Source organism: Peromyscus leucopus, chromosome X (assembly GCF_004664715.2).
Source record: "Peromyscus leucopus breed LL Stock chromosome X, UCI_PerLeu_2.1, whole genome shotgun sequence".
Lineage (NCBI taxonomy): Eukaryota > Metazoa > Chordata > Mammalia > Rodentia > Cricetidae > Peromyscus > Peromyscus leucopus.
This window is the reverse complement of record NC_051083.1, coordinates 133,927,579-133,941,778: the sequence shown is the minus strand read 5'-3', so window position 1 is coordinate 133,941,778 and position 14,200 is coordinate 133,927,579.

Below are 14,200 nucleotides of genomic sequence, written 5' to 3'. Positions count from 1 at the left end.
CTTTTAAAATTTGGCACGGGGTCTCACTCACTTAGTCAAGCCAGCCCTGAACTCATTCCACAGCACAGGCAGGCCTTGGATTCAGTCTTTCTGTCTCAGCCTCCCAAGTGGCTGGGATTACAGATCTATACCACTACACATGGTGACCTTAAACCCCTGGGGATCCACACACTTAATGAGTGTTCTGAGAACAAGTTGTGGTATTTCTAAAAAACTAATGGAACTTCAACAGCTAAACATCACATTATTTGACTTGAGGCATAAATTATGTCTCACTGATAAGGTAATCCTGTTCATCCAATGAGTAAATAAATGGAAAGACTGTTACTAAAACCTAAAATATGTTGTAGTATACTTGATAGAACAAATCTTTAAAAATTTGTATCTAAAAAGAACAATTGTGTACACCCACTACTATATAGTATATAATATGTGTTAGACGACTGAGTTTTGTCTACAAAAAAGGTTCTTGATAATGAAAAAATTAGGAACTACAATGTAAGTATATAAATGTTTTCTGGGACCACTGTAATGAAGGACAACCAACTGAGTTCTTTGAACAACAGAAGTTAATCCTTTTACACTTCTAGAAGCTAGATGTCTGAGATGGAGGTATTCTTAAGGTTAGTTCTGCGGCCTGCTGGAGAAAGATGTAGCCATTCTGTGCATCTCCCTTAGCATCTGGTCATTACCTGATACTTTTTTGGCTTGTAGAAGTGTCACCCTGATCTCTGCCTTCATCTTTTCATATTGTTTCCCCAGCGTGTGTGTCAGTGTTCAAATGTCCTCTCTTCATAAGGATACCAATGCTATTGCATTAGGGGATTATCCTACTTTCTTATGACAGTATCCTAACTAATTACATTTGCACCAACTATATTTTCAAATAAGGTTATATTCTGAGGTGTGATATGGTTACAAGGGAGGAGCATATAGTAGTGACACCATAATTTCCCTTAGAATCAGGAAATGATTCTCAAATATTTGTCTGGGACATTCACCATTGTTGAGAAAACTGAGAACTATTGAGAGAAGTGACTTGCCCCAGATTTCTAGGATCAGTGATATGATTAGAGAATTTATAGCCCCTAACTTTTGGTCTAGTACTTTCTCCACAATATTGTTGTAAATGTTATTGTCATCAATGAGATGGCATGGCAGGTATGCAAGTAAAGCCAGGTTTTATCTACCCCAAGATCTGCAGTCTATCCCACAAAGCCATACTCCCACACATCTCCATTTGGAGCTCCCACTGTGGCTTTGGATGAGACAGCAACACTTGAAAGACCAACTGGTACTTCCTCAAGTCTATGCCTACACAATATGGCATTTCAAAAACTGAGATAAAAGGAAAACAAAAATAAGCCCCACCATACAGTCAGCATGTAAGGAGTGGGATTTCATTTGTTTTCATTTTATCAAAGGTAGTTAGTCCAACAAGGGCTCATGCTTACTGAAACGTCTTCCCCTTTGTGCTAACTAGCCAATTGTCTCAGGTTGTGAAGTTGAGCTGCCAGCAATGGAGTAAAACGTAGGTACCACCTAGTCAGCAAAAGATGAGAGCCATTTGGGCCCCAGTGTTCTTGCTATCCAGGGTTGGGTCTTGGTGCATCCTTTTGCAAAAAGGGTTGTCTTGCGGAGCCGCTTTCCTTTTGTTTATGTGCTCCTTTGTGTAATGCTAAGCTTGTTGCTTGTTTTTAACATTTATAATGGAGAGTGGGTATCTTTTTTTCTGAAAATAAAAACTCATGACACCCTTTGGAGAAAAATCATAGTTCCACTTCTAGACCAAAATTTCAAGGAGGAAAGGACAATATAGTAAAAAATGTGTTTTCAGGATCCCCTAGGCGATGAATTACTAGTTTTACTCACCTACCACTGTTTCCCTGAAGTAAATATCTACCTGCTTCATTTTACACTTAGTTCACAAGCTCTACAATTTTTATGCCACCCCCATTTTATATGTTGGAAATTTCAAGCTAAGGAAAATTATGGAATTGGTTATGTCCTTACCTTCCCTTGCCTCCTGTGTGTGCTCTGAAATTTCCACAAAGGTACCTTGTCTGGCTCTATGTTCCACACTGTTAAGCTGGGGTCTTAGAGTTACGGAGAACTGTTGTTAAAGGAGCCAGAGGATTCCTGGGGTCCATGGATCAGAGCTGTTCTTGCCCACCAGACATGCCTATACAATATTAGTAGAGTTCTTGTAAGAGAAACTGTGTATTGAATAAAAGTATTATTTCAGCCTAAGGTCCCACATTATTTGGCACACCAATGGTTTGATATTTAATAAGACTGGCAAAAATGAAGATATGTATTCTAAAGAGAGACTTCTGTCTCTCAATCTGACTGTAAGACTCTCAAAGCAATGAACACCAAAGAAATGGGAATTTCCCCAGAAATCTCTTGTTGGGAGAAGGAAAAGACCCTGCCAGAGGGAGAATTTATCTCTCTGAAAGAGATTTCACAGTTCTAATACTTATCAGACCACCTTACAGGTAGAGAATGTGAAGCCTAGACAAGGATGGTTTGGTGGGGGATAGGGGGCAGAAGACACGACCATACCTTGTCCAAGATTGCTTATAAAAGTGAATGTACTTGGCCTCCTATTTGAACTTTAATCTCACTCCAAGACTGCAAAAAACAGACTTGGAAGGTTCACTGGATTGCTTCTTCTGTCTTCTCAATGTGGCCACGTTGAATAACTCTCTTTTTCTGCTTTCCATTATCAAGTGGCTTATTAAGGACTGGTGGCAGGAAGGACATGGCTTGGAGCACAAGTTTCTATCCCCAGGTTCTATAACATCATCATCAGAAGAAGCCCATTCATACCGCGTGGCAAGGCTCAAGATGCCAGGCGACAGTTCACAGATTCTGGCCCAAGTGCATTCAGATGAGTCTGTCACAGTACAGAAGCATTATGACAAAGTCACAACCCAATACCTGTGCTCTGCCTGGTGGGCTGAGTGCTGAGAAGATGTTGGCAGCCTGTGAACACAACAAAAGCTGGATGGTTGTCCCTTGGGAGAGGTAAGCCAGAGCTTGCCAAGATCAGAGCCAGTAGGTTCCAATCACAGAGCTCTCCAGGCAGTTCAGGCCCTGGAGTCAGATTTCCCTGTGGTCTTCCCAAACACCCAGAGGGAGGGGCAAGCAGGGCGCCTCTGATTGGATGGCAATAGAGCTTCCTTCCAGCAAAAGCCTAAGGGTTAAGCAGAAATTACTCTCAGGAAGTCTGTGCAGCCCTGCAGTTGTAGGACCTCAGGGTGAGATCTTGGTGCCCAACCCCCACCTACGTGGAGGCTGCACTCCTAACATTGATTGAATAAACTAAGTACACTGATGAATGAATGAGAGAAATCCAGGTTTTTTTTTTTTTTTTCCTTTTCCATCACTGGGTTGAAAAAAAAGTTAGAAACCCTAGACTAAAGGGAAGGGGAAAATGCAGATGCTATAGCAAAAAGAAACTGAGAAGCAAGACAAGGGTTGGTAGGTATTTTGGATACTGATGATAAATGACAGGGTTGGGAGGGCTGCTTGGGGGTAGAGTGCATGTTTAGCATGAGCAAAGCCCTGGATTCCATCACCAGGTCAGGGAGGGGAGTGGGAGGATAAAAGACTAAACAGACCAGCCTCCTGCCTATGGCCTTTCTCTCCCAGCTGTTCCCCTGGCTCCAGGCCTGGGAAGAAGAAATTCTTTCAAAGAGGGGCAAGGTTAAAAGGAGTGCGCAAGTGTGTGTGCATGCAAATGTGGGAGTGTACTTCTTCAAGACTGTGAGGGCTTGGGGTACTGTGTATCTATGTGTGTCTGTGTGCTTATGTATTCATACATGCTGTTTGGGAAAATGACATTAAAAACAAAATCATCTCCCAGCCTAGAAAACCACATAAGAAAAGTAGAAAAGAGAAACAAACAACTAAACAAAAACTTACTGAATAAGAGTTAAATAATAATGATCTGGCAGGAGGATCATGCATTAGAGGCCAGTTTAGGATACATAGGGAGTTGAAGATAACAATACTTTGCCTCAAAAAGAAAGGAGCAGAAAGATTGTAGGAACCAGAGGGTCAGTTAGTTTGCTGTAAGATTGTGTCTTAGGAATGTCAAAAGCGACACCCATAAAGTCTCACCAACATGACTGTTCAAATATAAGTTGAATAAGGACAATAATAGACAATCTAAGGTGGAATGGGGGTAGGGAAGCCCAGGATGCCTCAACCGTACACAAAGAACTACAGGTAACTAAGGAATGCAGGGAGTGGGAAAAATAGTGTTCCCCAAGGAAGAGTGCATCAATTAGTTATCCAGTACCACATGACCAGCCCTGAAAACATAAACATACAAGTAACATTATACAGACTGAGCAGGATATATTTAAGAATATAAATATAAGCGTGTGACAACAATCAATTAAAAAGAGGCCATGAATGTGAAAGAGAGAGGGGTATATGGCAGGATTTGGAAGGAGGAAAGAGAAGGGAGAAATGATGTGATTATATTATAATCTCAAAAATAAAAGAAGCCGGTAAAGAAGAAGAGGAGGAAAGTCAGGCAAGGTGCCTCAAAACTAATCCCAGCTTTTGGGATGTATAGGCAGAAGATAATGATCAGGAGAAGTTCAAGGCCAGCTTGTGCTATGTATCACATTTGAAACCTGCCTATGATACATATGGCCCAATCTCAAAACAACAACAAAATTCTGAATGAAGTGGGAGGAATGGAGTATATTTTTCAGTGGGAAAATTAAAATTAAGCCTATTGATTTGTATGTGCCTTTAGGATATGGTAAAAGTAAAAAATAAAGTGGTGTGTGTGTGTGTGTGTGTGTGTGTGTGTGTGTGTGTGTGTGTATCTATATCCTGTAGCATAAGGGCACACACATGTTGAAAAAGCCCTCTGCTGATCAGCTTAACTATTCCCCTGACACATTTGGGATTTTGACTTCCACTAACCTTGTCCAATACCATTTCTCACTACATTGATTGGCCTTTCAGAAAGTCTTCAAGTGTCCATGTGAACACTTCTATGTCTTATTTGACATGTTTCCAGTGAATATTATAGAAGAGATCTGTGTCTTCATGATGTTCACTTTGATATCTCACATACATGTTCACAAGACAGACACAGAAGACCAAATGAGGAGGCAGGTAAATTTCAGTGCAGAGAACTCAGCTTGGAGCCAAAGGTCTAGAGATGAATTGGTTCCTCCAATTTTATATCCATAAGACAACAGACAGGTTGTTGATTGTTCCTTTCTCAACAATTGCTCACCTCATCTCTGTTACAGGAATTCTGTCATCAGTCCGCTAGCCAATTGAAAGGAGTGGTTTAGTCCAAGGGCAGAGTTTTTACTGGAGCATACATGACCCAAGTTAAAGGCAGGGCTTGCAATGCATGCTCTCTTGGAAGGTGGATGAACTGGCAGCAAGGCACAAGAGCAAGGGTGGCTGGTGTCTTGGTTTAGATTCTCCAACCACTTTTGGCATAAGTCAGCAGGGTTTTTTTGTTTTTGGTTTTCTTTTCTTTTCCTTCCTTCCTTCCTTCTTTCCCTCCTTCCTTCCTTACTTTCTTTATTTTTTTTCTTTAGTCAAACAAAATTTATTTGTAAAACAGGACCTGTTATATAAGATGGCACACAATCAAATTATACAAAAATGCAAATTTTCTTTCTGATTACAGTTCTACTTGAAAATGATAATTAGAAAGCATTCCTGGTGGTTTCCAGTAGCTGGAATTATGAGCACATGGAACAGGGGCAGGAAGAGTCAATGATGCAGGGATGTTCAAGTGAGCAGAACCTGATGCCCAAGTTCAAGTCCATCATCATGTCACTTTGGAGGGATATCTCCTATAATGGCTAGCTCCTGGAATGTCTTCCGGTATGAGACTCATCTTCCAGGCTTTTGCCCATTCTAACTTTAGTTCCCAATGTTTCTGAATGTCCGAAATCTGGGTGGCTATGAGTCACATAATATTCTGATTTCTGATTTTTCTCTCTCACCTGTAGCTTGAGAGTTTTTCCTGCCTTGCCCACAGTCAGGACAAACCTCTGCCACCCGCCAGTCCCACAGCCGCTCAGACCCAACCAAGTAAACACAGAGACTTATTTTGCTTTCAAACTGTATGGCCGTGGCAGGCTTCTTGCTAACTATTCCTTTATCTTAAATTAATCCATTTCTACAAATCTATACCTCGCCACGTGGCTGGTGGCTTATCGGCGTCTTCACAGGCTGCTGGTTATGACGGCGGCTGCAGCAGCATCTCTGGTCATTGCAGTGGCTGCAGCAGCTCCTTCTGCCCTCCTGTCCTTTTATTTCTCCTCTCTGCTAGTCCCGCCTATCTTTCCTGCCTAGCCACGGCCGATCAGGTTTTATTTATTAACCAATCAGAACAACTTGACATACAGACCATCCCCCAGCACAGCCAAGTGCAGACCATCTCAAACACCTGCACTCAGGCCCATGGTCCTAATCATCCTCTATACGGACCTGCTGGGTAACGCCACAAGGAACCCAAGAAGGGCTCCCACAGGACATACAAATCATCCCACAGCACTCACCTAGTAGGACAGTTGTTATGGTTAAGAGCACTGGTTGTTGTTATTCCGGAGGACCTGGGTTCAATTCCCAGCACCCACATGGCAGCTCATGATTGTCTGTAACACCAGTTCCAGGGGACCCGTTACCTTCAAAACCAATGCACATAAAGTAAAGTTAAATAAATTATTTAAAATATAAAAAATTAAAGAATTTTTAAGAAAGGACTGGCAGCAAACAAGTACTTAGACCTTTTACTAATGTAGGCCCAGCTACCTCTTCATCAGTACTTTGCACAACAGCAAGTGATGGCTGCTCACATCACTGTAGTGGGTAGCCATTCCAGCTTGGATCTGGAAGTTCCAACCCCCATTGAGACTCTGGCAACTGTCACGCCTACGAGGCGGGGCGAGGGGAGGCGCCGGGGGACCCGAGAGCTGGATGGGCCAGCGCTCGCTCTGGGCGCTCTCTCGGTGCCGGGACGCTGACCAGTGCAGATTGACTGTGTAGAGCTCCGGAGAACACCGCTGGACTGCATTACACCTTCCCCAGACCCTGCGACCTACCCATTACTTAATTTGTGAGTTTCGCCATTAAATAAATATCCTTTTAACTACGTGGAGTGGCCAAAATAATTTCTCCAATACATCACCACATCTTTACAGTAAATAATTACAAGATGTAATGAAGGGAGCCAAAGGGATCACATTACTATTTATTAACAAGCAAAATCAGTGCACTACACTCCCAAGTACATGTGACTTCATCCAAGGCACCTGTAATACCTCTCTACCTTCTTTTCCTTCAGATGTGGCAAACAGACATGATTGGAGCCAAGGAGCTATGCCAGTGCTCCAAGCTTTGCTTCGGTCCCCTGGCAGTCAGTGGATAGAGTAGTGGGCTCCTTTTATAGCACTTAGTGCAGACAAGTTATTGTCTGTCCTTTTTTACCATTTGTGTGAACAGATGGACTCTACTGAATGAGTAAATGAATCTTGCTTCATGTAACAGGTAAGGCTTGTAATGGAGCATTATCCTTGGACCCTAACACCAGGACAATGGTGGTACCCACAATAAAACATTTTTGTGTGTAAATATCACTTAAGTTTACACAGCAGTTTTTAAACAGCAGGGTCTTAACAGATACCAGCCTACCAACCTGGAAATATTTTTATGGTAATCATTTTCCTAGAGCATTTGAAGCTTCAAAAGGAAGACATTCGAATACTGCCCTAGAATGCTACAACTGGAAGGAACTTTCTACATCTCTCAGTCCAAGCCTTTCTTTTCCCAAATGAAGCCAAGGCATCATCTGCAGGAGTGGGGATGAGGAAGGTGCTGTCATCCATGGACTGGGACCTGGCACATGACAGAAACCTATTAGAGCAGCGGTTCTTGACCTTCCTAATGTTGTGACCCTTTAATATAGTTGTTCATGTTGTGGTAACCCCCAACCAGAAAATTATTTCTTTGCTGCTGTGGATATTGCTCTGTATAAATAAAATGCTGATTGGCCAGTAGCTAGGCAGGAAGTACAGGCGGGACAAGCAGAGAAGAGAATTCTGGGAACAGGAAGGCTGAGTCAGGAGACACTGCCAGCTGCTGCCATGAGTACCAACATGTAAGATACTGGTAAGCCACAAGCCGTGTGGCAAGGGATAGATTTATAGAAATGAGTTAATTAAAGATGTAAGAACTAGTTCTTACATAGAAAGAAGCCTGAGACATTAGGCCAAACAGTTTAAATAATATAAGTCTCTGTGTTTACTCGGTTGGGTCTGACTGGCTGCGGGACTGGCGGGTAAGAGAGAATTGTCCTGACCATAGAACAGGCAGAACGGGAGAAAACTTCAGCTACACTTTGCTACTTCATAAGTGTAATTTTTCTACTGTTATGAATCGTAATGTAAATATGTGTGTTTTCTGAGAGTCCTAGGAGACCCCTGTGAAAGGATTGTTCAACCCTCAGCTTGAAAACTGCTATACTAGAGGCTGCTGCTGCCTGCTTGATAGTGTGCCAAACAAGGCCATGACAGAGTGGGGTGGGAAAGCACCCACCACTCAGGAAGCCAGTAGGATGCATGTTAGAATCCAGGAAGGCTGAAGATTTAAAAACAAAAAAAAGTTATATAGACAGGAGCTGGAAACAGGTCTTGTGAACAGAAAGGAAGGAGCCAAGAAAGGGGGTGGGTGTCAAAGAAAAATGAAAGGGACTAGGTGGGCAAGATTTCCTTATTGGTTCCTGTAATATGACACAAGCAGAAGCAGCAGTGAAAGCCCCACTAGGCTACAACTCTTTCAGGTGGAAAGTGAAAGCCTAGGAAAGACATCTTCCCTGTAGAGAAGATGCCAGGGAACTGGAACAGCCTCCACAGGTCTTCAACTTGGAGCAGACCTCTAGGTACCACTTTTCAGATTGACAAGTATATGAGCTATCTTTCTCATTATAATAATCCAATATCTCACAAAGAAGCAACTTAAAGGAGGAAGATAGCTTATTTGGCTCATAGTCTGAGGAGATACAGTCCATTATGGAGAGGAGGGCAGAATGGCACACAATCCCATGTGACAGGAGTATGCAACAGTTTTCTTCTATGAAGCATTTTTTAGTAGCCAAGTCCCAGTTCAGCAGCCCTCAGTTCCAGTTGTCTGATTCTTTACACATTTTAGTCTGCTCTGTTTTTAAAGATTTATTTGTAATTGCTTGTACATGTGTGTTTTTGTGAGTTTCTAAACATGCATTCAGTACCCAACAAAGACAGAATAGGATGTTAGATCCTATGGAGCTGGAGTTACAGGAAGTTGGGAGCCACTTAACACATGTTCTGGGACTTGAACTCAGGTCCTCTGCAGGGTTAGTACCTGCTCTTAATATCGGAGTCATATCTCCAGCCCACAGTCTGCTTTGTGCTTGAAGGTATCTCTCCTTGGACAGTCCTCCTTTCAACTGATCAGATAGATCAGTTCAGAATCTTTCATGGATATATTTGGCTTTTCTAGTCCCTAGCATTATTATAGTGACTCAGAGAACATCTGTGGCCCTGTCAAAGCCACAAGGAAAGTGTGACTAAAGAGCAGTGTGGATTTCTTTCCTTTAGCAGTACTTCCTACAGTACAGCACACAGGGAAAGCAATGAAGGGAAAGAAGAATGGCATAGTGAATACAGAAAAGGCAGGGGAGGGTAAAAAAGCTGTTGAGAACACATAGAGCCTCCTGGCAGCCAGGTGGTGAACTAGCAGACTACATTCCCCACACAAGCACTTCATGGTTCTGCTCATTTATTTAGCCTTGCACTCTTCTATTGAATGCCTACTATGTGTACAGCCCTTTTGTTTTGCTTTTTGATTGGAAACTCTAGTAGCCTGGCTTCAAAGGCTAATAGTGTCAAGTGCTAGCTATGAGACCTTGAAAACATTATGTAATTGTGCTTCAGTCTTCTTCCATGAAACATTTTTAGTTGCTACCCACACCAACTCGAGCTTTTTGTCTGCACTCTTGGTGTACTGTTTATCTATGAAATGGGTATATATCTTACTTTTTTATTGCTGTGACATAATACCTAACAAAAAGCAAATTAAAGAAGGGAAAATTGATTCATTGTGGCTCACAGTTGGAGGGTACAGTCTATGAAGGCAGGAAAGGCATGGCAATGGGAGGCTACCTGCTCACATCTACATGGATCATGTAGCAGAGAGGGATGATTGAGGACAGTCAGCTTGCTTTCTCCCTTTCCTCTTTTTATTTTTAATTCTGTATTCCAGCAAATGGGATGATTTCACTACACCCAGTTGTGCCTTGCTTTCCTAGTTAAACAAGCCTAGAAACACCCTTTATCACATATCCAGAGATGTTTCTCTCAGGTGAGTCTAAATCCAGTCAAGTGGATCATGAATATCAACCAAAACAATGGGCATCAAGGTACAATCATAGGAGGATTAAACACTGATAAAATATTTGTCCATAATGGATTTAAATTCTATACGGAGAAGATGGACAATAATATTACCAACAAAGAAAAACTTCTTGGGATGTGAATATGATTTAGTAAAATGCAGAGCAGGTAAGAAGAGTTGGAATAGAAAAGTGTCTTAAATATGACTGTTACAGGGAGAGTGGGCCTAACAGCACCCCCTCCCCCACCTTGTTGACTGCATGAGTTTCAATTTGCAGCTTGGAGCTGGACTATCATCTTTGTGAAGTTTGTCATCAAAGAACCCAGGGTTGGGAGTGTGGTAGAGCAGGGGGTCTTTTGAGAGAAAACACTTGGAGATCAAGTGATTTGAGGCTGAAAGGTGTTTGCTGTGAAGAAGAGAAGGCAGAAAAGCTGTTAAGGAACTGAGGCCTTGTCGGTACAGCATGGTGAAGACTTGCAGCTGAGGCTAGCAGCTGCTGGGCTCTGTGGAGGAAACAAGTTCCTAGCAGCTGGTGCAGATGCAGTGACATGCAGCCCAAACCCTTGGAAGATTGTAGGTAATGAGGGCCTGCAGTGAGAGTTTTGCCTTCTACATCTACCCTCAGTGTGGTAGTATTTCTCTAAGTAGAGCTTGCTCTTATCTGGGCAGACTGATGGAACAGCCAGGAGTGGGCAGAATTTATAAATGCATAAGTACAAAAGATTTTGCTGTGAGGGACTCAGAGAGTCTTTTTGGGATTTTGAGGACCACCAACTTTAGAAAGAGCCATAAAATGTCTTCTCTAGACACAAGCTCTAAGGTTAAGATATAGTTTAACTCTTACAGCTCCACTTACTGAAAAGCCATTTGCCAGTCCCAACCCCTATCTTCAGCTTTTTTTCCTGACATCATTGTGATGCTCTTTCATTCTGAGTTTGTGTCCCTCCCTAATCTTAGATTGTAAGTTCCCTAAGATCAGGGGCATTCTTGAGAGTATGAGAAATTTTAAAAGCATCATTTTGTAATGAAGATTCAAGTATTTATTCAATAAATATTTATTAAACATCTACTAAGTAGCAGCATATTTTGTCCTCAGTGCTTGGGAACAAAACATGTTCTTTTTTCACAGAATTCATATGTCTAGTAGGATCAATACTAATCATAGTACATTGATCAGCAACAACTATCAATCTGTACCGTTATTTCTACTAACAGTATTTATATCAAACTTTTTTTATGTCTTGAGATGTAATATATTTAAAGAAAAAAAGCACCCTTTTGGGTGCACAGTTCTATGCATTTTGCAAAATGTACATAGTCATGTACCATCATCACGAGAGTGGTTTCTTTAGCAGAGGGACATTTGGGCTGTTCCTAGTGTGGGGAGAACATGATAAACTACTATAGATGTTTACATACAGATTTTTTAAAGGGACTTACCTTTATTTCCCCTGGATAAATACCCAGGGGTTTGAGATTGCTAGGTACAATGATAAACATATGTTTAATTCTATAAGAAACTATGAAAGTTTAATGTGGACACCAGATTTGTTTTCTGGTGAACAAAACACTATGATTCTAATTGCTTTCCATGGTTATTTGTTTAGATTTTAGCTTTGTAATAGATGTATAGGGAGAATCCCATTACAGTTTTTAGTGTGCTTTATAATTAAAAATGTTGATCCTCTTTTCCTCTGGATGTTTGCATTTATCTTTGGTGAGATGCAGTTTACATATTTTGTGTATTTTCTAATTGGACTTTTGCTCACTGCTGGGACCTGTTAGTTTCCTAGGGTAATACCAATGTATAAGCACAGATGCAGTGGCTTATAACAACAGTATTGTAAGATGAATTGCTAAACAGTCTTATTAATAAAAAAAAAACCTGAGGCCACATAGTGAGGTAAAATCCGAGAGGTGAGAAAAGCAGAAAGAAGCTAGCCACATTCTTACCACTTGGAAATCTTCAGCCAAAAAGACCTACTTCCTGTATACCCATGCCTATATGCCTTTCTGTTCTACATCTCACTTCCTCTCTCCATCCAGCTACATCACTTCCCGTCTGTCTGTACAGACCTCCAGAACTCTATGGTTAGTTCTCCGATTTAAGGTGTGTGCCACCAAGCCTGGCTCTGTTCCCACTGTGGCCTTGAACTCACAGAGATCCAGATGGTCTCCCTCTCCTGAGTGATAGGATTAAAGGTGTGTGGTACCATTGCCTGGCTTCTATGTTTAATACAATGGCTGGCTTTTTCCTCTGATCCTCAGATAAGCTTTATTAGGGTGCACAATATTTTGGGGGTCATAATATATCACCACACAGTATAGCAGTATATTCTTGTCATAGTTGTCAGAGCTTGTCTTAGTGTTTCTATTACTGTGAAGATATAACCATGACCACAGCAACTCTTATAAAAGAAAATCATTCAGTTGGGGCTGGCTTACAGTTCAGAGGTTTAGTCCATTATCATCATGGTGGGAAGCATAGTGGCATGTAGGCAGACATGGTGCTATAGAAAGAGTTAAGAATTCTACATCTGGATCCTCAGGCAGCAGGAAGGGACTGAAACACTAGGTCTGGCTTTAGCATCTGAGAACTCAAAGCCTACCCCCAGTGACACACAACAAAGCCACACAAGGACACACTTCCTAATAGTGCTACTCCCTATGGGCCTATGGGAGCCATTTTCATTCAAACCACACCAGAAGTCAGAACTGAGTTTTATGGGGCTTGCTCCTTCTAGAAGTTTCAGGAGAGAACTCATTCCCTGTCTCTTTCAGTTTGAAGTGGCTGCTGGTGTTCCAGGGCTTTTAACTGCCTCTGCTTTGTAGTCACACTGAATTCTTCCCTCTGCAGGTAACCCTCTCTGCCTCTCTCTCATTAGAATGCATACTGACTTCATTAAAGACCTAGATAATCAGGGATAATGTCCTCAGTTCAAGCTTTCACAAAAACCCAGCTGGGAAGTCCTTTTGACATATAAGACCACACGCCCAGGGGCCAGGGCTTAAGGCCTAAAAAACTCAGGGGTTATATTCAGGAGTAATACTCTACCTACCCTGTTGGCTCCAAGAGTTCTTCATAGATCTAGTTTAGTCTTTTAGCAGACACATGATTCACATATTTTTTCTTCCTGTCTGAGACATTTCATTTTCTTAACTGGTTCTCTATTATTTTTGTTTTGTTTTGCTTTTGAGACAGGATCTTGCTATATATCTCAGGCTGGTTTCAAATTCATTATCGTTCTGACTTAGTTTCCCAACTGCTAGGATTATAGACATATGCCACCATACTTGGCTCTGAACACTATTTCATTTCATTGTCATTGTTATTGGTGGTGGTGGTTTTTTGAATACAGGGTTTCACCTGTGTAGAATGGAACTTGATATGTAGCTCAGGCTAGCCTAAAATTTTAATCAATCCTCCTTCTTCTGCCTCCTGAATGCTAGAATTATACATGTTAGCCTTAACTATGTTTCTTGGTTAATATTTTTCTTTTATTTTGATGAAGTCCAATTTTTACATTTTGTAAACTTTTCTACTGTGGTTTATACTTTGTCCTATCTGAACAAGCTTGGTGTAAGCTAAGGTCACCATCTGTACAAAAAAATTTATTTTTTCTGTTCAGTTACCTTTGCATCCTGTCAAAACCAGCTTAATATGTTTGTTTATTTCTGGTCGTCATTCTGTTCAATTGATTTATGTGCCAGACATGTCACCTCCTCATCTGGTTTATTGTAGCATTACAGGAAGTAAGGAAGTTTGATTGTA